The sequence below is a fragment of the Typopeltis vanoorti genome, chromosome 21, assembly GCF_054136105.1.
Source record: "Typopeltis vanoorti isolate ZY-2024b chromosome 21, IOZ_Tvanoo_1.0, whole genome shotgun sequence".
In the NCBI taxonomy this organism is placed as follows: Eukaryota; Metazoa; Arthropoda; class Arachnida; order Uropygi; family Thelyphonidae; genus Typopeltis; species Typopeltis vanoorti.
The window spans coordinates 85,767,612-85,794,100 of NC_143569.1; the positions used below are offsets into that span (position 1 = coordinate 85,767,612).

Consider the following 26,489-nt stretch of genomic DNA (forward strand, 5'->3'; position numbering starts at 1 on the left):
TTCAATATAATTTGTTTATTACAAAAATTTAGGATAATAAAAATGTTTAAAAATGAAAAAAAATTTTATTTCTATTAACTAAATAACAAATAAAATCCTTTTAAACTGATATAAAAGTTGTAGAAAACAAAACAAATATTGCTTCAATTTTAGCATACAGTAATTTACTTTTTGCTAAAGTAGTCTTTTAGTTCATTGAACCATCCTTGTCTTCTTTGTCTCTTCAAGTACCTCTGTAGTATTTGATGGCATTATTGAGACTTTGTCTCACTTTGATGCTTCTTTCCAGATTCGGGTCGGCATTTATGAGAAAGTCGGAAGCTTTGTCGATTTTTCTCACAAAAGTTGAAAGGTTAGCAAAGGAAAATTCTTTAACCATGACATCAATGGGGTCATCTTCGTCTTCTTCATAGGCTCGTTGTTGTTCCAACTCTAAAAGGGTTTCATCATCCAGATCATTCGAATGAGAATCAATACATTCGTTCACATTGTTACAATCTAAACTTGTAAAACCAAGATCTTTGCCCATCTGCACAATTTCTGTTGAGATTCCCTCTTTCTGTGTTGCAAAGGCAACAAAGTCCTTTGAACAATGCGGCAAGATATTATGCCATATGGCTCTCATGTTGCTTTGAGTCACCTCTTGCCAAGATTCATAAATATTTTGAATGGCATCTTTTATGTTAAATTTCTTCCAACATTCACTCAAAGTCCAAGAATCTTCTTCTGCTGCAGCTTTAATAGCTTGAGCAAAAGTTCATCTTAAATAGTAAGCCTTGATCCATCGGCTGCAGAATTGATGTTGTGTTTGGAGGGAAAAAATGAATCTTGACATTTTCATTTAAATCAGTCAATAGAGTTGGATGGCCTGGCACATTGTCTAATAAAAGAAAAATTTTGAAACGAATATCATTCTTTTTACAATAGCTTTTAACTTCAGGGCAAAAACAAGTTCTAAACCAGTCTTCGAAAGAACGAGTCACCCATGCTTTTTTATTCGAACGCCAATGAACAGGTAAATTGTTCTTCGTAAAGCCCTAAAGAGCTCTTGGGTTTTCCGCTCTCTACACTAACAGTGGCCTTAATTTTAAATCACCTGATGCATTACCTCCTAGTAAAAAGTGTCAATCAGTCTTTTGACACTTTATACCCAGATTGTGTTTTTTCCTTCTCTGTTAGAAATGTGCGCGATAGCATTCTTTTCCAGAATAAGAGTCTCATCAGCACTAAAAATTTGATCATCTGTGTAGTCTTCCTTCTCAATAAGCTTCTTCAATTCACTGGGAAATAATTCTGCAGTTTTAGTCTCAGCACTTTCGCTTTCACCTTCGATTCTTACATTATGGAATCCCATATGCTTTTTGAAATTGTAGAACTATTCGCGACTTGCTATAAAAGTTTCACTGGTACTTCCTTCATTTTCTTTTATTTTGTCATATAGACTTGTTACTTTTGCCTGGATTATCATTTGACTCAAAGGAATCTTTTTCTGATTACAATCTTCAATCCAGATCATTAGAAGGCGTTCCATATTTTCCATTGTAGAAGATCGATTTCTCGTGATCACTTTTGACATATAAGAAGAGGTGCTCATTCCATGTTGTTTAATCTTTTCTTTGCTCTGAATAATTGCTCATACAGATGACTCATTCATTGAATTCTCATGTGCTATTTTTGCAAATGAAGTGCCATTCTCGTGACATTTTATAATTTCAAGTTCCTTCTCTAATATCAACCACTCGCGTGTTTTTGTTACTCCAACAGTGTCTTCTTTGTTTGTCTCTTTTCACTCATACTTAATAAAAAAATATTAAATACTAATATTAACGTAAATAATAAAATGCCGCGGGGAAGAACGTGTCTACGTGAGAGCCAATCGAATAACTACTGCATAAACGTGGCTCTCGACTGTCACCTGCAGCGCCTGGGAGTCGCCAGTCAGTGTTGACAATGTTAGTGTAATAATGATAAGTGTAATAATAAAACCTGCGTTGTTCAAAACCGCGCTATACAAGGTATTCCTGTATAGTGTTTCATAAAATATAATGTATCCACAGCACCATAATATTACTCCCAAGTCATCATCATCAAATTCCTGCCATGTACCCTCAAGGGGTGTACAGGATATGACAGTACTACATGAAAATATTATATCATTACTAACTTCCTATCTACAATTTTCCTCCAAATCAGTCTGTTACTTGTCAAGACTCCAACATTATCAGATCTTATATTTCTATCGTCTAAGGCACTTTGTACCGTATCAATCCAGCTATATCTTAGTCTTCCTCTGGGTCGTTTTCCTGCCAACCTGGCAGAGAACACTTGTTTTGCCAATTTTCCTCTCCCATTCTATTTAAGTGACCATACCACCTGAGACCAGCTCTGCTAACACATTCCTGGATGCTGACAATGTCAAGTTCTTTCCTAATATCCTCATTTTTAATATGATATTGCCATTGATGCCGTCTGATCACACCTCTAATCTTTCTCAGGACTCTCATATCTGCGGTCTCTAGTCTTTGGTCAAGTGTTTTACTTCTGACCCAGCTCTCAGATCCATAAGTTAAAACTGGTTTGAACACTGTCTTGTATACAGCTAATTTAGTGTTCCGACTAATTTCTCTCTTATTCCATACGAATTTATTCAATTGACTTCCCACCATACCAGCTTTGCTGATTCTGTTGTCTATTTCTATATTTAATTTACCATCTTCAGTAAAAATCGTGCCTAAGTAGCTGAAATGTTTTACTTGTTCCAGAGGTTCTCCATTCACAACACAGTTGACATTTTCAATGATTCTGCCTATTTTCATTGTCTTTGTCTTTTTATTGCTGACCTTCATACCATATCTATTACAACAGCTATTCAATTTAGTCAGAGAATCTTGCAGACTTGTAGCGGATTTATTTAGAAGTATAACATCATCCGCATAAAGCAAAGAGCTGACATTAACATCTCCAATTTTGATATCAGGTTTAATACCACTTTCCTTCATAATGTGATCCATATAGATAATGAATAACAGAGGGGATAATGTACATCCTTGTCTCACACCAGATTTAACATTAAACCATCTTCCTGTTCTTCCTTCAATTCTAACTGCTGACTTACAACTCAAATAAAGACTAAGTATTGCTTGATATAATGCCCCATCGACACCATATAACTGAAGCGTATTGAATAGCTTCTCTCTTGGCACCTTGTCATATGCCTTTTCCAGATCAACAAAACTTAAATACAGATCTTTGTTATATTCCCATGCTTTCTTGACTATTTGTCGTAAAGTGAAGATCTGATCCTGACAGCCTCTATTTGGCCTGAATCCAGCTTGTTCTTTACCAAGCTTTTCTTCCACAATTCTTCTCATCCTTTTCTCAAGTATACTTGCATAGATCTTGCCAGGAACACTCAGTAGGGAAATACCTCTGTAATTCTCACATTCAGTTTTATTTCCCTTTTTATATATGGGTACTATGAGAGCTCTACTCCAATCATCGGGAATTCGTCCCTCTGTCCAGGCTTTCTGAACTATGCAGTGCAGCCACTGTAAGACTCTTATACCACCATACTTCAGCATTTCTGGTCGAATAATATCTACTCCTGCTGCCTTTCCACATTTCAAGCCTTTGATGGCTTTTTCTACTTGAAGTATGGATATGTATTCCTGACTGCATGGCTGGTCAGTGTTTTTTATCACTGTGCTGTCATCACTGCTTGTTTCATTTAGCAGTTTTTCAAAGTAATTACTCCATACTTCAAGGATATCTTTTTCTCCCGTTTTCATGTCACCTTTATCATCTCTAACTCCTTTTACAGCACTCTTTCCTCCATTCCTAAGCTTCTTCAACAACCTCCAGAATATTTTGCCACCTTCTTGATATTTATTTTCTATATTCTTACCAAAGTCCTCCCATGACTTTTGTTTAGCTAATTTTACACACTGTTTAGCTTTCTTACATTTGTCTCTGTATTCTGTAAGAGTAAAAGCTGACTTATTTGCCAGGAACTTTTGATATGCTTTCTTCTTTTCCTTCACTGCCTCTTTAACTTCCTGTGTCCACCAGGGAGTTCTGATTTTTTTATCCTTGTATACAACCTCACCACATGCCTCTCGGGCAGAATCAATCAATGTTTTCTTCAGAGTCTGCCACTGAATCTCCAAGGTTTGATTCCTGTTCTCAAACTCTTTCATTTTCTTTTCAATAATCTTTCTGTATTTTAATCTACAGTTCACATCTGAGAGCTGCTCAAAACTGTTATGGATACCATACTATATAATAGGTACATATCAGCATTAAAAATAAATTTAAAATTTTTGAGCATTCCACAATGTAAAATGGGACAAATCATCAACAGAATAGAATGTGAAGGGTTTAGTATTTTCAGGGAAGATAGAGAAGATATAATGGGGGAAGGGGTACTGCTGATGTTAGCAGATGAATTGCAGCCAAAAAGAATAGGAGATATGTGGGAAGGTGGCTGTTCATGTAAAGTAGTCTGGTATGAGATCAAGGCCAGTTATTTGCTATAAACCAGGGAATTCCCAGGATGATCTGGAAGACATGCATCACCAAATTAGTACAGTGAATAGATCGGGTGATTATTGTAGGGTCTTCAACTATTTAGATATAGACTGGAAGGAAGAAGGATCACATGGAAAGAAAGAAACAGAATTTATACACCTGCTGAGGGGTAATTACTTAATGCAGCATGTAACGAAGGAGACTAGGAGTGGGAAAGTGTTGGTCATAGAATCAGAAGAGCTATCGATAACCAAGATGACAACATTGCCTCCAATTGGTGAAAGTGACCATGCAGTTTTGACTTCGAAGATTGTAAAACATGAAGAATATTCTATCAAGAAGGGGCATTTGTGAAACTACAAGGCAGGTGATTATGACATGCTCAGGAAAAAGTTTAAAATCTGTACGACAGCATAAAACACTGCAGGGTAAGAATGTCAGTAGTGCATGGAACATAGTTAAGGGTCATCTAGACAAAGCAGTATTAAATTATATACCTAGGATAAGGAGGGTTAATCTGGTAGTAGATAGATGGATAAATAATATCATTAAGCATGAGCTGCAGAAGAAGAAAATGCTGTGGAAGGTATATAAAGAAAAAGGTGACCAGCAAACTCATAAACAGTACAAGGATCAGGCAAGAACGGTTACCAGCATGGCAAGGAAGGCAAAATCAGATTATGAGAAGAATTTAGCTGAGCAGGCCAAAGTAAATCCCAAAGAGTTCTTTCGTTATGTGGCAAGTAAGAGGAAGGCTAAGTGTGGAAGAGTAACCTTAATGAGTGATGATGGTCACGAGTACATGTAAGCAGATAAAATAGTTGATTTACTGTGTGACCATTTTGCAGGCATATGTCTTCCTGGTGAGGTTACTGTTTTAACATATGTGACAGACACTAATGTGGGAACAGAGGTGGATGAATTCGAGGTTCTTAAGATATTGCAGAATCTCAATGTAAATACAGCTCTGGGATTATATGGCATATCAGCTAGGGTTTTGTGAGAATGTGCAAGGGAACTGGCAGTGCCTTTGACAAAGTTGTTTAATTTAAGTCTCAGCTCTGGTGGAGTTCCAAGGTAGTGGAAAGAGTGCAAAATTATTCCTTTGCATTAGGGAGGTTCTAAGATTATAGTAACAAATTTTAGACCAATCAGTATCTCAGGCATGGTGGTAAAAGTACTTGAAAAATTGGTAAAAAAGAAAAATCAAGAATGGGTAGATAAAAATGTGATACTGTATAATGGTCAATTATTATTATTATGATTATTATTATTATTATTATTCAGGCCTCCATGGAGTCAAAAGACTCTTTGTGGGAGGTCCTTCCTAAGAAACACAGTCTATCAAGACTCATCGAGGGGAGGGCCCCCCCCCCCTAAGAAACACAAAGTCTATCATACCACTCCTTAAACTCATTGACCATTCTTGCTCTCACCACTCCATCAGGCAATGCATTCCATGTTTCAACCACCCTCCATGCAAAGAAACCACTCCTCACTCTCTTGCTCACAGTTTTCTTTTGTAACTTCCAGGGATGACCTCTTGTCATCACTCCTTCCTGCTGTTCAACCAAGCGAAAGAACTCCCCAGTGTCAACCCTGTAACCACCTTTCAAGAGTTTAAAAGTTTCAATCATATCACCTCTCCTTCTTTTATCCACCAAATTCTGCAGTCCACACTCGCTCAGCTGATCCTCATAACTAACATTGTACAATCCTGACATCATCTTTGTAATCTGCCTTTGCACCCTTTCCACAGTTAATTTATCCCCTTCAAATCCTGGGGACCAGATCTGAGAATGATAGTCTAAGTGTGGTCTGATCAGAGTCTTATACAACGGAATGATAACTGTTTTATCTCTGCAGGTCAGCGTCCTTCTCATTATTGCAGCAATCCTCTGTGTTACCTTCACCACCTTTGCAATATGTCTCCTAAATTTCAGGTTTCTATTAATCATCAACCCCAGATCTCTTGTCTCCCCTACTTCCTCCAGTGTAACTCCTCCCATAGAGTATGCAGTGTCACATCGATGTTTCCCAAACCTCAAGACCTTACATTTTGCTGCATTAAGCCGATACGCCCATTCATTTGTCCATATATGTAGCTTATTCAAATCCTCTTGCAGGGCAGCCGCATCTGCACTATTACTAATAATCCTTCTCAGCTTCGCATCATCTGCAAACAACTGAATATCCCCTTGCAATCCACTGGCTATGTCATTGATATAAAGGTTAAACAATATAGGTCACAGTACTGAGCCCTGTGGGACCCCACTTGTAACCCTCTGCTTCCTTGAAACTGCCCCACCATACACAACTCTCTGATACCTATCGGACAGCCAATCCTGAATCCAATTGACCAAATTGACATCCAGACCCATGTGTGCTGCAACTTAAATATCAGCTTATCATGTGGCACCCTGTCAAATGCTTTCGCTCGGTCTAAGAAAATGGCAGTATATGCCTTTCCCTCATCTAATGCTCTTGTAACTTTATCATAAAAGGCTAGCATATTGCTAAAACAAGAGCTCCCCTTCACAAATCCATGTTGACTCTCACGGATAACATTACCCTCATTTTCCCAATACTGTATATGGTCCTTCACTACTTTCTCCAAGGTCTTACTAACTACTGATGAGACTTGACACAAAACTGGCCTATTATTAGACACTTCCAGTCTGCTACCACCCTTATGCAATGGCACTATCTTACCTTCCTTCCATTCCATGGGCACCTTTCCCACCAGACTTTCATTGAAAAGCAGGTCAAAGGCACTGTCAGTTCCTTATAGCACATTCTCTCAAAACTCGTGGTGAAATACCATCCAGTCCCACAGCTTTACTGACATCCAGAGTACTCAGTATTTGAAACACACTCTCCTCCTGTACCTCTAAACCTCGAACCTGTCCAATCCCTCTAGCATTAAAACTGACTCCTCCAGGATGACATACTCCAATAAAGTGTTCATTGAACAATTCCACTATGTCCTCTGCATCAGTCACTCTATTCCCATTTTTATCCAACAATATCATTCTTCCACAGTAATTTCTCCTCCTACTGTCCACATATCTAAAAAAAACTCCCTAGGATTTTCTTTGGAACTTAGGGCCAATCTCCTCTCATATTCCAGTTTCATCTTTCTTACCATACTAGTCACTCTTCTGACCTGTGTCTTATACTCTTCATGCATCTTCTCTTCACCTGTTTCCTTATATCTCTTCCATAGCCTCTTTTTCGCATGCAATTCCTGTTTAATATTGTTTGTCATCCACTTTACTCCAAATTGTGTCCTCTTGTTCGCTCGTGGTATACAACTTACCATTACTGCTAACAAATATTCTTTCATAATTTCCCACGCACTAATGATATCCCGGCCATCCAATTCCTCCCTCCATGTAACTTCCCCAAGTTGACGTCTTAGACTATTATAATCACCTGTCCTATAATTCCACTTACGTTCTGGTCTCTTTGATACTCCTGCATGTCTATTCATTTTCCAAGTCAAAACCATATGGTCACTCTCTCCAACTGGTGGGAGAGATGTCATATCAGTTATTATCAACTTTTCTGATGCTATAACCAAATCCAAAACTCTTGAGCCTCTTGTTCCCTCTATTACATGTTGCCTAAGACATTTGACCCTCAAGAATTCTAGAAATTCCATTCCCTTATTGCTACATCTTCCTCTCCCCAATTTATACTACTGTGTTAAAATCTCCCATAACAATCATTCTTCTTGCACTTGCCAAACTCAACTGTCTAAACATTTCCTAGTCCCCACCCTCCGTGATCCTGGGTCTGTAGCAACATCCCACTAAATATCCTGTCTTGCCCACCTCTATCTCACACCATATGCTTTCAAAATCATTAGTGCCGCTGCCTTCCAAAGTCTCCACTCTTAGAGGGTATAGGTCGTCACTTATCATAAGCAGTACTCCACCACCACACTTTCCCTTCCTATCCTGCCGAAAAATGCTGTACCCAGCGATTTCTGTTCCTGTTATTATAGCCTCTTCTGTCAACCACATCTGAGTGATCCCAATAATTTTTGGCCAGCCTGATGCTATCTGCACCACCAATTCCTCTCCCTTATTCTGGATACTCCTGGCATTAGTATAAAACATATAAATGCCATTGTTTCTATACCCTGCATTAACCCCCTCTAGACTCCACTGGGCTCAGTGTTACCTGATGTTGTTATGTCCCAATTTATGAATTTGGTTCTAACTAGTAATTTCCTCTCATCTATGTTCCACTATTATCTATGCTCGAGATATCACCAAAATTTTTACTAATATCTAAGTTATTTCTCCCCTTAGTATCCCTAATATTTGTATTATGCTGTGCCTTTTGGGACATTTAGTTTAAGATATTATATGCAAAAACAAGGAGAAAGAACTAAAATATGTCAGAAAGTGTAATTATGTTGCAGTCGTGACACTTTATCTCGTTTCTTAACACATTCATTTCCTGTGTGATTAGGTTCGTAATTTTTTAAGAGGTGCATTGGACAGCAATTTCAGACAACTGTTTTATCATTGGACAAAAGGTTTATTAAATTCCTTAACATGGTACAATTCAAATTTTAATTATTACTGAATTCAATGCTATACTAAATATTTACAAACTGACATTAGCTTATCATAAATAATTTAGCTATGATCCTATAATGGGTATTATGATCATGCCGCCATACACATTCAACACATAACTTCATATGACATGGACATATAAGATTAATTCACACTGTTTAACTATCCAAACTTAAGTAGCTTAACTAAACCATTTACTGCACTAACACATAACTATGACATTTAAACTTTCTTATACAATATAATAGACATGCAAAATTCTCAGGACACTTAATTACTCATATAACATTAACACTAGCCAGCTTACTTTCAATATATTCTGTCAGGACTTTAGTATCTGACAGAATATATTGAAAGTAACTGACTAGTATTGTTTTCTTGGTCACTTCAACAGTTCAGTATTAGAATAATGATAACTAATACAGACGAATCTTAGTTAACACGAGATATAATTTACAGTACCTTTCTTTCCTGAGTTTTCCATATGGGCCTCTATCTTTTTCTGATTGAAGTATCCTGGTATAACCTCTCCGATAATCTGCTTCTCCTATGTTCCCTTTGAATTGAACTATGCCTACGTGGTCTTTACCTTTCGTTGTTCAGGACACACTTTGAATCGTCTAAATAACAGCTGTGCAACTCGCGACGTGGATATCGATTTCTTTACAGCTTTCCCTTTTTCGTGGTTGTCACTGAAGTTGAAACAAAGTATATGCTTTCTTTTCCTCAACTATATGGCATTCTTCGCTTCTTACATAGGAAATACGGAACTGAAATTCCGCTCACTTTTGTTTCCGTGTTGTGACGACGGAGATATAACTCCAATCTCGCCACTCAGGAAAACACCGTGAAACCCATACGAAGGAGCTCGCGAAGAACTCTCCTGGAACAGAACCAAAAAACCAAAAGCCCAAAAGGTCTAAAAGCCTAAAAGTCTAAAAAAGCCCTGTGTGTGTGTGGGGGGGGGTTCCAACCCTTTTATATCTTGCTCTCCTAACGGCATCTTCTATAACTTCTTTTCTCCGCCCCCCCCCCTACTTGATTTTACTTCACTGACCAATTAGGGTGGCATTTTTCGACCAAACGTCCTTTGGTCGGCGAGCCCGTAACGATGTCTCAATTCGGGAATCGGTTTTGTTTTTCTTTTGCTAGCCTCTAACTTAATCCCCTTTCCAAAATTTCTCTATGAACTTAATATTTTAATCTCTAGCCTCTCACATACCATCTCTTATGACTAATCCTTTTCTGTCTTATTTAGTTAAATTTTCTCTTTTATATCATATTACAACATTAATATATTCTTTCTTTTTGTTAGTTAGTTCAACAAACACCTTTATATTTTATATATTTTATTGGATGCAAGAATATTTCTTTTTCTTTTAATTAATTCATCTGTTATCTTTTATGCAGGGTTCTTAATTTATTTGCTCCTCATGTTACACCATAATAGCTTGGAATTCTACATTCTTAAGGTATCAGGGTGCAACAATGTCGTCCCCCTTCTTCCAAGTATCCATTCCCACAAGAGGCCACCCCTGCTACCATCCTCCCTGGGACACACTGACTTGTTCAGAACAGCAATCTCTCCAGATGCCTACGTCCTTCCTCATTCAAATGTAAGTGGTCTCTCGCATACACTACCTCTCTGTCCTCAAATGCACTCCAAGCATCCACATATTCCAGTCCTCTCTTGTCACACATTCCAGCTATTATGTCATTCAATATTATTGCTCTTCTGCTCAGCTCGTCATTATCATACCTAGGCGACACACACACTATCTCTCCTCTCTGTGTCTTCTTTCTACCACCTCAAGCATATCTCATATCGCATATCTCATATCTCTCGCTGCCCTATTTACACCACAACTCAAGTCATTTGTTCCCACCATCACAATCATCTCATCCACCCTTTCACCTCTCTTAACTGCCAAAGCCACACTTTCTATCGTTCCTCCTGGCAAATACTCCTCACGCATCCTATCTTGAACACCGTAGATCATTGAGTCCCCATACATTATACCTCTGACCATTCCCTCTCTCCTATTGTTTCCATTTTCTCCTTTTCTTTCATTCCCAGACCTCTCTCTCATTCCCTCTCTCCTACTGTTTCCATTTTCTCCTCTTCTAGCACTCCCATATCTCTCTCTCATTCCGTCTCTCCTACTGTTTCCATTCTCTCCTCTTCTAGCACTCCTATGTCTCTCTCATTCCGTCTCTCATACTGTTTCCATTCTCTTCTCTTCTAGTACTCCCATGCCTCTCTCTCTCTCTCATTCCTACTGTTTCCATTCTCTCCTCTTCTAGCATTCCCATACCTCTCTCATTCCGTCTCTCCTACTGTTTCCATTCTCTCCTCTTCTAGCAATCCCATACATCTCTCTCATTCCCTCTCTTCTGCTGTTTCCATTCTCCTCTCTTCTAGTACTCCCATGCCTCTCTCCCCTACTGTTTCCATTCTCCTCTTCTAGCACTTCCATACCTCTCTCCCCTACTGTTTCCATTCTCTCCTCTTCTAGTACTCCCATACCTCTCTCTCATTCCCTCTCTCCTACTGTTTCCATTCTCTCCATTTCCACATCCAGTTCCATTCTCTCCTCTCCTATCATTCCCAAAACACTCTCTCTCTCTCTCTCCCCCTACTCCAATTTGCCTTGCATTTATCTTTTCCATTCTCCTAATCTCATCTTTCATACTTCTCCCAAGACATTCCATCTCCTCTTTCAGCTCCTCTATCTCCCTCTGCAGGTCAGTCACTCTTAATCGAAATTCACTCTCCCAAACAAAACCATCTCCTAAACTTTCACAGTCACTCACGCCTTCTACACTTTCAACTATTATTTTCTCATTCATATTTTTTTCTTCATTCTCTCCTATCACACTACTCGTCTTCCGGTATTCATTTCCCTTTCCTGGAGCAACAAGGTCGGTAATTGAGATATCTATTGCATTTATTTTCTCCCACTGCCTGCACTTTATGCATACACGCGCCACCCCTCTCTCACAAGCCAGATATCCAATTCCAGAGACGCATGCATGCTGCAAGTACTGCATGCCACAAACTCCCTTATTATATTGCTTATAATAGAGTTCTTAAATGGCGGAGGACTTGGCGACACGCCATTTGCGACTGCAGCTGAATCCGCCATCATTCGTTACTGCCGAGGGACTACTAGCATAATCGTTAATTATTCAAAATAGTATCATTAATTAGTGTCAAAAATAAACGCTAAATAAGTATTACAGACTATAAATAAATAAGACAAGCACAAACAATTACAAGCAAAAACACATTAAGTACACTAAATAAAATGAAATACAACTAAATACAGTAATAAAAACTTAGCTTCTTCTTGTCTTCCACCGACCCTGTCTTCTCGGTAACCAAAATACACAATATCACGACAACAACTAACTTCAAAAAACAACCACTTAAGTACACTCGTATTCCAGAGAAACAATTTAGCACTCAGAATATAAAAACGGCCTATTCACTGATTAAAAGTCACTTTCTTCAGTACAGCTCAAATTCATCGCCACGTGCTATGGCAACACTAGTGCCAATTTGTTTTAACATGGCTTTATGAAGGGTCGGTCATGCCTTAGTAATTTATTAACTTTTTATAATAGAGTAACAGCTGAGTTGGATGAAGAAAATTATTACACGATGATTTTGCTGGATTTTGCAAAGGCATATGACAGAATACCACTTGGAACACTGTTACGCAAATTAGAACAAATAGTGATGGTTATGACACTGGTCTGGAGATATTAAAAAGTGCTATATGGAGGGGCAGAATCAAGGCAAAAACAGGTGACTAGTAGTGTGTGCCACAAGGTTCATTGTTGGGACTGTTGCTGTTTAATTTTTACATAAATGATATAGGAAATAACCTGAAAGGAAATATTCAGTTGCTTGCTGATGATGCAAAATTAGGTAGCGTAATAGTTAATCAAGGCAATGTGGGAAGCTTGCAGGAAGATTTAAATAGGCTGTCAGTATGGGCAAAAGTTAATGGGTGTCAGTTTAATGTCGGGAAATGTAAAGTTATGTAGTTTGGAATAAGTAGATTACAAGCTGTGAATCACATTGATGGCACTGTACTCCAGGAAACAGATGAAGCTAGAGATTTAGGGATGGTATACAGAGAGTTATTAAAGGACATATTGCTAAGGTAGTGTAATATTCGCTGCAGTCTCCAAATGAGTAATTTAGTTCTCTTAACCTTGCTAACCACTTTCTTACTCAGTTTCCAGTTTCCCTTACTCTTCCTCCTTTATAGCCGTTGAAATATTTCTGCTGCATCAATCCTTATAAAACCCTTCTTAGTAACTTCAATGTTTCCATCATATCCCCTATCTTCTGCCTAACCACCCAGCCATCTTGGTTACTTGCCTCTGGATCCTCCCCACCCATTATGCCATTTGTAATTTATTTATTTGCGCCATTTGTAATAACTGTGATGTTATAATTATTGTTTAATTTGTCGAACTGCCGAACTGCTACCTTTGTTATATTCTATGATTTAATTTTCTTATCTTATTCTCTTTCTTATGTCTACCTTACTTCTACTCATTTAAATTTTTCTGTTAAGTTCTCTTTACCTTTTTTCTATCTTAAGCCTATTTATTTAATCCCCGCTTGTAATCCTTTATACTTCCTACAAGTGTTAGCGCTGTTAGTAAAAGACCTCTAGAATAGGCAATTCACGGATACAGTGTTAACTATTTCCCACGTGATATAATTCAGGGAAAATTTATTTGTTTTTTTCGACTGCATCACCCTGAATTAGAGTTATGGCACAGGAAGAATAGTTATAACGCTTATAGAATAGATCACTTTCAAAAATAATACCTTAAATAGTCAGTCGTAGCAATTTCTTTAATTTAAGCACACAGGTTTGGTTATTTTTGTGAGACAGTGCATTAGTCAAAAATCAGTGTAAAACAAACAAAACATGTTTATTTTACTTTAAGCACAAATACAATATAAACAAATTCTCTCTAATTCCTGCTTTAAACTTAAAGTCATAACCTTACAATATAGACCTGCAATTCACAATGCTAAGAAAAACTTGCTTTGCCAACTCTAGACAATTTCTGGCTGTTACAATCAATATCACTGGCTAACATTGCTCTCAATAAATTTATTAGCTAAATTTCAGCCTCAATTACTTCCTATAGCGACTTAGCAACTAATTTTAGCAAAGCTACGTTCAGCGGACATACAATTCTTGTTCACAATCTCGGTGTTAACATATTAAAATCTACTCACAAATTCTTAGAAACAAATACAGTCCTACCAGTGTGGATGACTTTTGGTGATTCTGCTGACTGCTTTCCTTGGTTCTATATACTGGCCTTTGCTGAATGGCTTTTGACGGTCATTCTGGTGTAGTCCTCATCTGGGATCTGTAGCATAGCTCACCATCGATTTTGGATCTACTGTCGATGCCACATATCTGGTCGCACGTGCCACTTTCCACTACTGGAAATACATCTCCATAGAATGACCTTCTTCTCCTGGGTTTTCTACTTCTGTAACAAACTCCTCGAACTCCTAGAACAGCCTCCAACCTAAACTTCCGAACAGCCAGCCTTTTCCTGGGCTTTCTACTTCCGAACAGCCATCCTCCTCAGATAGCCTCTTTTATATGATTCAGAAGCTCCTTGTTTTTAGTGTTGGAGACTCCTGAATCTTCCGTAAATAAATGACGTCACTGATGTTTTGACCTTCAGAGTTGGCGGCAAAAATCTCTACATCTTAACGACCTACAATATTTTTGTTTACTTTTAAGTCACCACCATAATCCGGTCTAATCCCTTTAACTTAAAGAATTACTTCTAACATTCTGTTACATCAAACCAATATAATTCACAATTTTAACCTTTACAATATTTTTATAATTTGTGAACAATTTCTATATCATTCTTTTTGTTAGTTAGCTTTACAAGTTAACAATCAGCACATCTTTAAAATATAGTAATTTACAATTTTTCTCTTTCCTCATGGTTTGTGACCCCGCTAGCTGAAAAATCACTATATAATATTTCATCGCATCGAATTTTACAGTAGCACTTAAGATTGCTTGGCTAGTGAAGCCAATAGAAACTTCATTAGTATTTATATAATGCACGTAGGCCATTAAAGTTGTCTCATCGAGTTACAAAGAAAATTCTATGGTTTTTAAATCATCACAATGTTTTTTTAAATGTTTTGCCATTTCATAAATTCTTGTTGATACTGAGCTATTGCTGAAAATCATCATATCTAAAACTTAATTTATAGTTGATAAGATGAGAATTTCGCCAATAGCATGTGGCTTTCCACATTTGGCAATTAATTTTGAAAGTTTGTAAGACACAACAAGTCCCTTCTTTTGTTTGTTACTTTGTTTTGCAACCAACCCTTTAAGTCTAGGATGATTTTTAAATTTAATCTTTAATTTGCAAAAGTACTCCTCATTCTTTTTTGCTTTATTTGGATGCTTTGTTCTTAAATGCTCAATCATTCTTGAAGGCTTCATTTAAGAAAGTTTTTTCACATATTGAGCACATTGGTAACTGCTCATTATTTATAGATGGAATAACTCCATATTTTAAATATTCATTTGAATATTGATGACTTTTTTTCACTTATTTTAATGGGCTACAGTGCTACATAATATCAACAAAGTGCGGCACACGATACCACAGACTAGATGTAAACCACAAACCAGGGTTGTCAGATAGGCATTAGGAAAAGTAGCACATAAAGCTTATAAAAGTAGTGGATTCTTCTAAAAATAGCTCAAATTAATTACTTTCACTGTAGAAAATTCAGACCAAAAAGTAGCCCAATTACTTAACTTTCATTGTAAAAATTCTAAAAAAAAGTATCGAATAAATTTGAATAGTATTTCCAGACATGTTGTATTCTGAACAGTGTTGCCAAACATACAATATAAATAGGGATGCTAGATTAAATATGAAATTTTTTGCTTTTATTATATTAGTAGTATTATAATGCTTCCCCCCCCCCTCAGCACCCCTTAATGTTTACTGCCTCCCCTGAGCATTCAGAGCAATGCCAGAGGGATGTTACTGCCCAGGTTAAGAACCACTGGATCACATTATGAGAGAAAGTGGCATTAGGCCTGATATTAGAATTGGAGATGTCATACATAGCTATCGCTTTGCTGTATGCAGACGATATTGTACTCCTAAACACATCTAGTGCAAGTCTCCAGGATTCTCTAACTAAATTGAATAACAGCAGTAACATATTTAGCATGAAAAACAGCAATAAAGAGATCGAAACTACGAAAATAGGTAGGCAGAAACGTTGAACACATCAATTGCATTCTGAATGGAGAGTGTATAGAACAAGTAAAATATTTCAGCTATTTAGGCACAATTTTTAGTGAGGATGGCAAGCTAAATCTGGAAATAGACAGCAGAATAAGCAATGCTGATTTTGTGAGTAGCCAGCTGACTAAATTTAGCTAGCTATGGAATAAGAGAGAAATTAGCCAAAACTTAAAACTAGCAGTATACAAGACAGTGTTCAAATCAGTTTTAAGTTATGGATTGAGAGTTGGGTTAGAAATAACCCAATCCCTGGAAGTTACAAAAGGAAACTGTGAGCAAGAGTGTGAGGAGTGGTTTCTTTGCATGGAGGATGGTTGAACAGTGGAATGCATTGCCTGATGGAGTGGTGAGAGTGAGAACGGTCAATGAGTTTAAGGAGTGGTATGATAGACTTTGTGTTTCTTGGGGGGGAGGGGACCTCCCCTCAATGAGTCTTGACAGACTAAATGTTCTTAGGAAGGACCTACCACAATGAGTCTTTTGACTCCATGGAGGCCTGAATAATAATAATAATAAGTACTTGATCAAAGACTAGAGACCACAGATATGAGAATTCTGAGAAAAAAACTAGGAGAGCAAACAGGTGGCATCAATGGCAGAATCATATTAATAATGAAGATATTAGAAAGGAATTTGATATTATTAGCATTCAAGAATGTATAAGCAGAGCTAATCTAATGTGGTATGGGCACTTAAATAGAATGGATGAAGAAAGGTTTGCAAAACAGATGTTTGATGGCAGGAAAGAGACCTGGAGGAAGACCAAGGTGTAGGTGGATTGATTCAGTCAGAAGTGCCTTAGAAGCATGAAATGTCAGAAATAACAATATTGGAGTGTTGACAAGTAATAGACTAAAATTGTGGCTAGGAGATTAATAATAATGTGAACTTAATCATGTAGTGCTGTAATTGTAGCTTGAACAACCCTTGAGGATATATATCAGGAAATTGATAAATAAACTGTGAGATACACTGTTGTGTTGTGAGGTGGTGTGAAGTAAGCAGATTACAATTATTATTATTATGTAACACCTCCAAGGAGTCCAAAGACTCATCAAGGGAGGGCACCCACTCCACAACTTGCAGTCTCCACCACTCAATCCACCAACTACAGTGAACCACAATTACCATCATAATCATCTACACCAATGCCATCTACTGACCACCACCACCACCACTAGTATTTTCACAGACAATCACAAACATCCATGCCCACAGTGGGATTCGAAACACAGCCTTTTGGCTGGAGAGCGGATATGCTAACTACTCGCCCAACCAGGCCGGATTATTAAGAGGTTTTTTTTATTCAGTTACTTAGCTATCTAGGTCTAGATTTTGTCCTATATAACTAAGTTATTGGGGTTTGCAAAGAACAGATGCACTGCAGTTTGAAGTGTTTATAGAATTTTGTTATTTTTTTAACTAATTTTAATGGCAATTCTCTAGAAAGTCAGTTTTAATTTTAATAGTTACCATAATAAACACCACAGACTTAATCATTTAGTCGTCATCATCATCATCAAATTCCTGCCATGTACCCTCAAGGGGTGTACAGGATATGATAGTACTACATGAAAAAATTACTTCATTACTAACTTCCTATCTACAATTTTCCTCCAAATCAGTCTGTTACTTGTCAAGACTCCAACATTATCAGATCTTATATTTCTATCGTCTAAGGCACTTGTACCGTATCAATCCACCTATATCTTGGTCTTCCTCTGGGTCGTTTTCCTGCCAACCTGGCAGAGAACACTTGTTTTGCTAATCTTTTCTCTCCCATTCTATTTAAGTGACCATACCACCTAAGATTAGCTCTGCTAACGCATTCCTGGATGCTGACAATGTCATGTTCTTTCCTAATATCCTCGTTTTTAATATGATATTGCCATTGATGCCATCTGTTCACGCCTCTAATCTTTCTCAAGACTCTCATATCTGCGGTCTCTAGTCTTTGGTCAAGTGTTTTACTTCTGACCCAGCTCTCAGATCCATAAGTTAAAACTGGTTTGAACACTGTCTTCTATACAGCTAATTTAGTGTTCCGACTAATTTCTCTCTTATTCGATATGAATTTATTCAGTTGACTTCCCACCATACCAGCTTTGCTGATTCTGTTGTGTATTTCTATATTGAATTTACCATCTTCACCAAAAATCATGCCTAAGTAGCTGAAATATTTTACTTGTTCCACAGGTTCTCCATTCACAACACAGTTGACATTTTCAATGATTCTGCCTATTTTCATTGTCTTTGTCTTTTTATTGCTGACCTTCATACCATATCTATTACAACAGTTATTCAATTTAGTCAGAGTATCTTGCAGACTTGTAACGGATTTATTTAGAAGTATAACATCATCTGCATAAAGCAAAGAGCTGACATTAACATCTCCAATTTTGATATCGTGTTTAATATCTATATGGATCATAATGTGATCCATATAGATAATGAATAACAGAGGGGATAATGTACATCCTTGTCTCACACCAGATTTAACATTAAACCATCTTCCTGTACTTCCTTCAATTCTAACTGCTGACTTACAACTCAAATAAAGACTAACTATTGCTTGATATAATGCCCCATTGACACCATATAACTGTACTGTATTGAATGGCTTCTCTCTTGGCACCTTGTCATATGCCTTTTCCAAATCGACAAAACTTAAATACAGATCTTTGTTATATTCCCATGCTTTCTCGACTATTTGTCATAAAGTGAAGATCTGATCCTGACAGCCTCTATTTGGCCTGAATCCAGCTTGTTCTTCACCCAGCTTTTCTCCACAATTCTTCTCAATCGTTTCTCAAGTATACTTGCATAGATCTTGCCAGGAACACTTAGTAGTGAAATACCTCTGTAATTCTCGCATTCAGTTTTATTTCCCTTTTTATATATGGGTACTATGAGAGCTCTACTCCAATCATCGGGAATTCGTCCCTCTGTCCAGGCTTTCTGAACTATGCAGTGCAGCCACTGTAAGACTTTTATACCACCATACTTCAGCATTTCTGGTCGAATATCATCCACTCCTGCTGCCTTTCCACATTTTAAGCCTTTGATGGCTTTTCTACTTCAAGTATGGATATGTATTCCTGACTGCATGGCTGGTCAGTGTTTTTTATCACTGTGCTGTCATCACTGCTTGTTTCATTTAGCAGTTTTTCAAAGTAATTACTCCATACTTCAAGGATATCTTTTTCTCCCGTTTTCATGTCACCTTTATCATCTCTAACTCCTTTTACAGCACTCTTTCTTCCATTCCTAAGCTTCTTCAACAACCTCCAGAATATTTTGCCACCTTCTTGATATTTATGTTCTATATTCTTGCCAAAGTCCTCCCACGACTATTGTTTAGCTAGTTTTACATAGTGTTTAGCATTCTTGCATTTGTCTCTGTATTCTCTAAGAGCACAAGCTGACTTATTTTCAAAGAACTTTTGATATGCTTTCTTCTTTTCCTTCACTGCCTCTTTAACTTCCTGTGTCCACCATGGAGTTCTAATTTTTCTATACTTGCAGACAACTTCACCACATGCCTCTCTAGCTGAGTCAATCAGGGCTTTCTTCAAGTCTTGCCACTGAATCTCCAAGGTTTGATTCCTGTTCTCAAACTCTTTCATTTTTTCTTCAATAATCTTTCTGTATTTTAGTCTACAGTTCACATCTGAGAGCTGCTCAACTTTTATCCGCTTTAAAACTTTCTTACATGTTATTATTTTCAATATGAAATTCAGTTTTATCCTGCTCAAGACTAAATAGTGATCACTTCCAATTTCAAATCCTCTGTACACTCTGGTGTCCTGCACCAGGGAGAAAACATCACTATCAACAATAACATAGTCAATGAGAAGATCTGGGAGACAGTCATATTAAGAAAAAACTAGCACTTTTCTAGGACTCTAGTAATATATGATAGCGTTTTTTTTTTTTTTTTTTTTTTTTTTTTTTCAGATAGAGGGTGCCAAAATCAGGACTCTAGTCTTTGTGTTGCTGCTACAATTTTGTTGAAATACACCATGTTGTTTTAGTCTCGCGTATTGTGACAGTGTTTTTGTGCTCTGAAGATGCTGGTTATAATACCAGCGAAATATCAGCATCAAGTTAATAAATTAATTATTTACTTAGTTTCTGTGTTCTATTATACCGTTAAAATAATAAACAACATAGTCAATGAGACTTTTCTTATTCCTTGCTTCTTCTCTCCATGTGAATTTGTGCACATTTTTATGTTGGAACATGGTGTTAGTAATAACCAGTCCATGTCCTGAGCAGAAATCCAACAGATATTTGCCATTATTATTAGCTTTGCTCTTTTCTCCAAATTTTCCCAAAATATTTTTGTATGTCTCACAATTATTTCCTACTTTGCTATTTAGATCCCCAACAAGGACCAACTTTTCCTTTTTCATTGTGTCAGTTGCTTTTTCCTAAAGCCTCAAAAAATTCCTCCACTTCTACCTTAGTAGAACCTTCTGTGGGACCATAGGCACAAATAAGTCTCATTGTCCAGTTTGCCATTCTCATATTTGCCCACATTACTCTACTTGAGACTGCCTGCCATTCAATAAGATTAGGCTCGTATTTAGTGTTGAATACTATGGCTACTACTTCTTTTCCTTGATTGTCATTGCCTGAATATAACATTTTGTATTTATTGTTCAGAAAGGTCTCACCAGTTTTTGTCTTTTTTGTTTCAGTCAGCCCTATTATGTCGATCTGGTACTTATCTAATTCCTCAGCTAGCTCCATTTCTTTGCCATTCAGGCTTCTTATGTTGATAGTACCGATCTGTAACTCTGGTGATGTTGATTTGGGGTGTGTTTTCAGATTTGTTCCAGTAGCTGACTTTTCGCTGTTCGCCCTGGTTCCCTGGTGAAAACAATGGAGGCCTTGTTTAACCGGGCGATGCCCCAGCTGGCATGAAATTTTGTCATGTTGTACCATCATTTTTTATTTTGGTTTAACCAATAAGAATACAATTTGGTCGGCTAAATTCCAAATTGCCTAATCATTTAGTTATAGTAAAATAACCTTTGATATCAAGCAACTTCAGAGCTGTCTGAAGAAGAAGAAGAAAAGGAAGTTATGTCCCTCATCATTTGGGACATAACTGAGATACATTGTTGTGTCTCATTTTTTGCTGCTTTTTCAAATCTTTCTTCCTTCATGTTCAATTTATTTACTGGATTTTTTTTTTTTTTGTTTGTTTTTTTTAAATAGACCATAATGTTACTAGAACAGAAGTCAAATGTGGTTTTCTGTGATAATCACAAACACATCATAATTGGTATTACTAATTGGTATGGCAACAGGTATTACTAATATTCACTCTAATTACAATATATTACAATTATCCTTTGCATGTTTGCCATTGTGATAACCATTTAATGGCATTTCAGCACCATCACTTGGGCTCTTTCCATTCAACTTAGCAAAACATTGCCACACTGCAATTAAACCCAGATCATCTTTGAGGTTAATAATATAGAGTTCTTTCTCTTCTTATACTGAGTAGATGAGCTAACACTAAAATATTATTATTATTATTATTATTACGTGACACCTCCAGGGAATCCATAGACTCATCGCAGGAGGGCAGTTACTCTACAAATCTTTGTCTCCGCCACTCAATCCACCAATTACAATGAACCACAACTACACAAATGCCATCTACCGCCCACCACCACCACAAATATTTTCACAGACAATTACAAGCATCCATTCCCACGGCAGGATTCAAACCTGCAGCCTTTTGACTGGAGTGCAAATATGCTAACCACTCAGCCAACCCAAGCTGGCATTTTTATATATTTTTAAAGTACAAAACCCTTCTTTCAAATGGTTTACTAAAACTCTCTGAAAATCATGAACTGTTATTGCTTTATGTTTAGACAGTTCACTTAACACAAAGTGTTTCAGCTTTTAAAACATTATTATTTTTTTAAAAATACACCACAAAAATGGAAGCATTATTTTAAGCATTTACTTACTTAAATGTCTGTACCTCATCTTGCATCACAAAAAAAAATTGTAGTTTCTGAAAAATCCTCTAAAACTATGCATTCAGAAGTCTTCCTTTTTAGTTTTTTTAAAACTGAAACTTTTTTTTTTTTTTGCAGTGAAATAACAGGCCTTTAATTAATCGAATTTTCTTAAAAATCATCCAGAACTCCTTCATGGTTTTCACCAGAAGAAGTTCATGCAGTCAGTTAACACCAACTGGTCATATTTAATTTCAGTCAATCAATGTCCCATCCTCATCACAAATTTCTCTATCCATGCCATCAGCATACAACTTTTCTTAGAATCATAACAAATACCGTATATTCCAGCGTATAAGTCGTCTTTTCAGCATTGAAAAAAAGTACTAATTTTTTTAGGTCGACTTATACGCCGAGACAAAAATTAATTACTTTCCAAGAAAACTAGTATGTATCATACTCTGTTAAATTTATTAGCAATATACAAAAAGGGTAAATAAGTAAAAATATTTCAATTTATATCAAATTTATTTACAGAAAAAATTATTTACATGTTATATAATTATTTATTTACAAAAGAAAATAGGTAGATAACTGCATAATTAAAATTTAATTTTCACTGTCTGAATGTATGAAAAGTTCATTGCACTCTGGTTCTGTCATTTCTTCTGGTATATCATCATATAAATTGTATTCATTTTCTCCATCAGATTTAGCATCAATTTCGTCATCATTGTAAACAAAATCATCTTCCGAGCCATCTAATTTGTTAGATATAGCACATTTTTTAAAAGATTTTATTACTGTATCTGGTTTTATTTCATCCCATGCTTTCGCTACCCATTCACACATAGTTACCAAAGACGCATATCGCATTTGTCCTCCTTTTGTATAAATTTTCTCTCCTTCTTGCATCCACGCATTCCACTGTTTTCGTAAACTGTCTTTAAATGGTTTATTTACACAAACATCCAACGATTGCACTTGTGAAGTTAACCCACTCTTGGAATCACTGCCATATTGGTTTTATTCTCTCTTAATAAAGATTTTGTGCTCTCCGTTAAATGGGATTTGAACATGTCCCACACTAAAAGACTGTTTGGATTTTTTAATACACCTTGTCATGTATTCCAAATATTTTTTATCCACAGCTTAACTCCTGTTTCGTCCATCCAACCATTCTCATGAACATGGGCAAAAAACATTTCTTGGAATTTTGATCTTTGGCATTGTTTTTCTTTTAAAAATTATCATACATTTTAATTTAGTACCATCAGCCATACAAGCAAGTACAACTGCGAAACGGCTTTTTTCATGTCCAGTTGTTTTTAAAGAAATAGTTTTACTTCCTTTCAATTCTACTGTTCTATTCCCAATCATGTCAAACATAACTGGAGTTTCATCCATATTTCCGATTTGAGACAATAAATAATTTTTTTGCTTTCTTTTAGCAAATATAAATCTTAAAAAACTTAATAACTTATCATCCAAATCCTTTGGCAGCTTCTGTGCGATTTTCGTTTTTAGTCGAAGCACTAAATTTTTCCTTTCCAAACCGGCTACACCAACTCTCACTGTAGCTTTGAAGTTTTTGCTGTCCTTTTTATTTGCTTTGCCCCACTTCAAAGCAAATAAACGAATATTATTTTACATTATGATGAGTCCATTTTGGCGATTTTCTCGAACCCAATCCGCAACATTATTTTCTAGAATAGGCCACTTATAAATTCATTTCCAAAATGCACACTTATTTTTTGACATTTTCATTATTAAAGTTTCATTTTTTCTTCAATCGCGAACTAGTTTTTTGTTTACTCTGAACTGACGTGCAGCAACACAGTATTTTCTTTTTCAAAATTAATCACTTTGCACTTAAAACTCGCGTCATATTTCATTCTTTTAAAAGGAGCCATTGCACTTTAGTTCACTATTGGTCAATACGAAATAAAATTTCTTTTGTCAACTAGGTATTTTATATCTTTTGCTAAAACAAAGAATGGAAGGACTAAAAAGGCAGTTATGATCCTAGTGGTTGACGCCTGTTTAAAAATTTTACTTAAAAATTGTCATAATTTTTATTTTTAAAGAAATTTTTCGAGTCGACTTATATGATGAGTATACTATTAAAACTCAAATAAACTCAAAAAATTCCAATATTGACTTATATGCCAGGTCAACTTGTACACCGGAATATACGGTAATCATCTTAATAAAAGATTTGTAAGACATTTTACTATTGATAGCTGCCAACATTCATTTCACATTCTGATGGAATGAGCACACACATACAGAGCAATGTTCACTCTAAGATGTGCATGTGCACACAAGTGAAAAAGGGAGCACATGTGCCTAATAACTGCATACACAAAATTTTGCTTTCAGAACTTCTAATTTACAATCAATAATTTTTGATCATACTATAAAATTGAATTATATGATAAATCATACTGGTCACGTATTTTTTTTAATAATTTATCCAATGTCTCCACTCCGATATTACTGTAATAACCCATTCCAATTTAATATGCTCTAATTAGTTACTTCTAGCCTGTGCTGTTTAGCAAACTAATGCTAGCATCAGCAAGTTGCAGAGGCATATTTGTTTATTGCCTACTGTTTAGAAATTTACAGCCCCTTTAACTCATAAATTTTATTGGATTTATGTAGCTATGCAGGTTTAAGCAAATTAATTTAGTACTTGGAAATTTTACAAGTTATAGGTAAATTTTTGAACATACTAATAAAAGAGCAACATTAATATAATAAATATTACATTAGTGGTTTAAGTTCATTAAACCCTCAAAATGTCCATGTGTTGAAGCTTAAGTGCTGGGAAGAACATCATGTTGAAGGTTTAATGGAATATTTACAGCACTAGGAAAGGATTAAAAACTTGACTGAAAATCTAACTTTAAATAATATAGATATATTGGTAAGCTTTGACATCACTTCACTTTTTACTAATATTCCCTTAAATGACATCTTAACACTTAAGAAACGTTTTTCCTTCTGATATCTTAGATCTCTTTTCCTTTGCCATCAATTCTGGTTATTTTTTTTAGAAGAACAAAATATAAAAACAAATAGAACTGCTATGGGTTCCCTCATCCCCTCTTGCCAATTTTTACATGGAAAATTTTGAAAAACGAGCCATAGACTCAGTCTCTCTCAAACCTTCCATCTGGCTAAGATATGTAGATGATGTGTTCTCTATTTGGACTCATGGCCCAGACACATTAGACTCCTTCTTCAGTCACCTCAATAGCCTACATCCAAGAATCCAGTTTACAATGGCAGAGGAAAATAACAATAGTTTACCCTTCCTAGACATGCCTTCCTAATGGTAACCTTTCCTTCACTGTATATAGAAAACCCATTCACACAGGCATTTGATACATTCACAAAGTCTCCCACCACCACCCCTCTCAACAATATGGCATTATTAAAACTCTAACCAATAGAGCTCACAATCTTTGTTCCAGTGGAACCTCCCTTTCAACTGAACTCAACCACATACACAACACCTTCCTTTCCAATGACTACAGCAATTACAGAATTTAAAAAAATAACTAGTTCCTCCCCCATTTCCTGGCCATCTCTTCAAAAGGATTTCAGAAATGCCTTCACCATCCCCTACATCTGTGGCACATCAGAAAAAATAGCCAAGTCCTTAAAAAAGTACGCCTCTATGCAGCTTTTAAATCCCACCGTAAACTTGCTACCCTTATCTGTTCTATCAAAGATCAGCTCTTTCCTCTCTCAGTGCCTGAAGTACTCTGTTCCTGCATTGGACAGACAGGTAGATCAGCAGCTATCTGTTTAGAAGAACACAAATCATACATCTGCAATCACTACTATGGTCAATCTGGCCTTACAGACCATGTTTTGGATACAACTCACAGGATCTCCTGGAGCAAAAAAAAAAAAAAAAAACCACCATGCTCCACCATAGTAAATTCAAAAAAGAAAGACTGTTTTTAGAATCTGCGGCTGCACTCAGATCAACTGCATTTAAATACGGTTGCATAAAACTTCT

The 26,489-nt window shown here is 36.5% G+C and overlaps 1 protein-coding gene across 2 annotated transcripts in view; it reads left to right on the top strand.

The window, feature by feature from the left end:
• The window catches only part of LOC150095072 (intraflagellar transport protein 81 homolog), a 397,333-nt gene that overhangs the window by 363,507 nt on the left and 7,337 nt on the right, over positions 1-26,489 (top strand). The gene's annotated exons all lie outside the window — the stretch shown is intronic.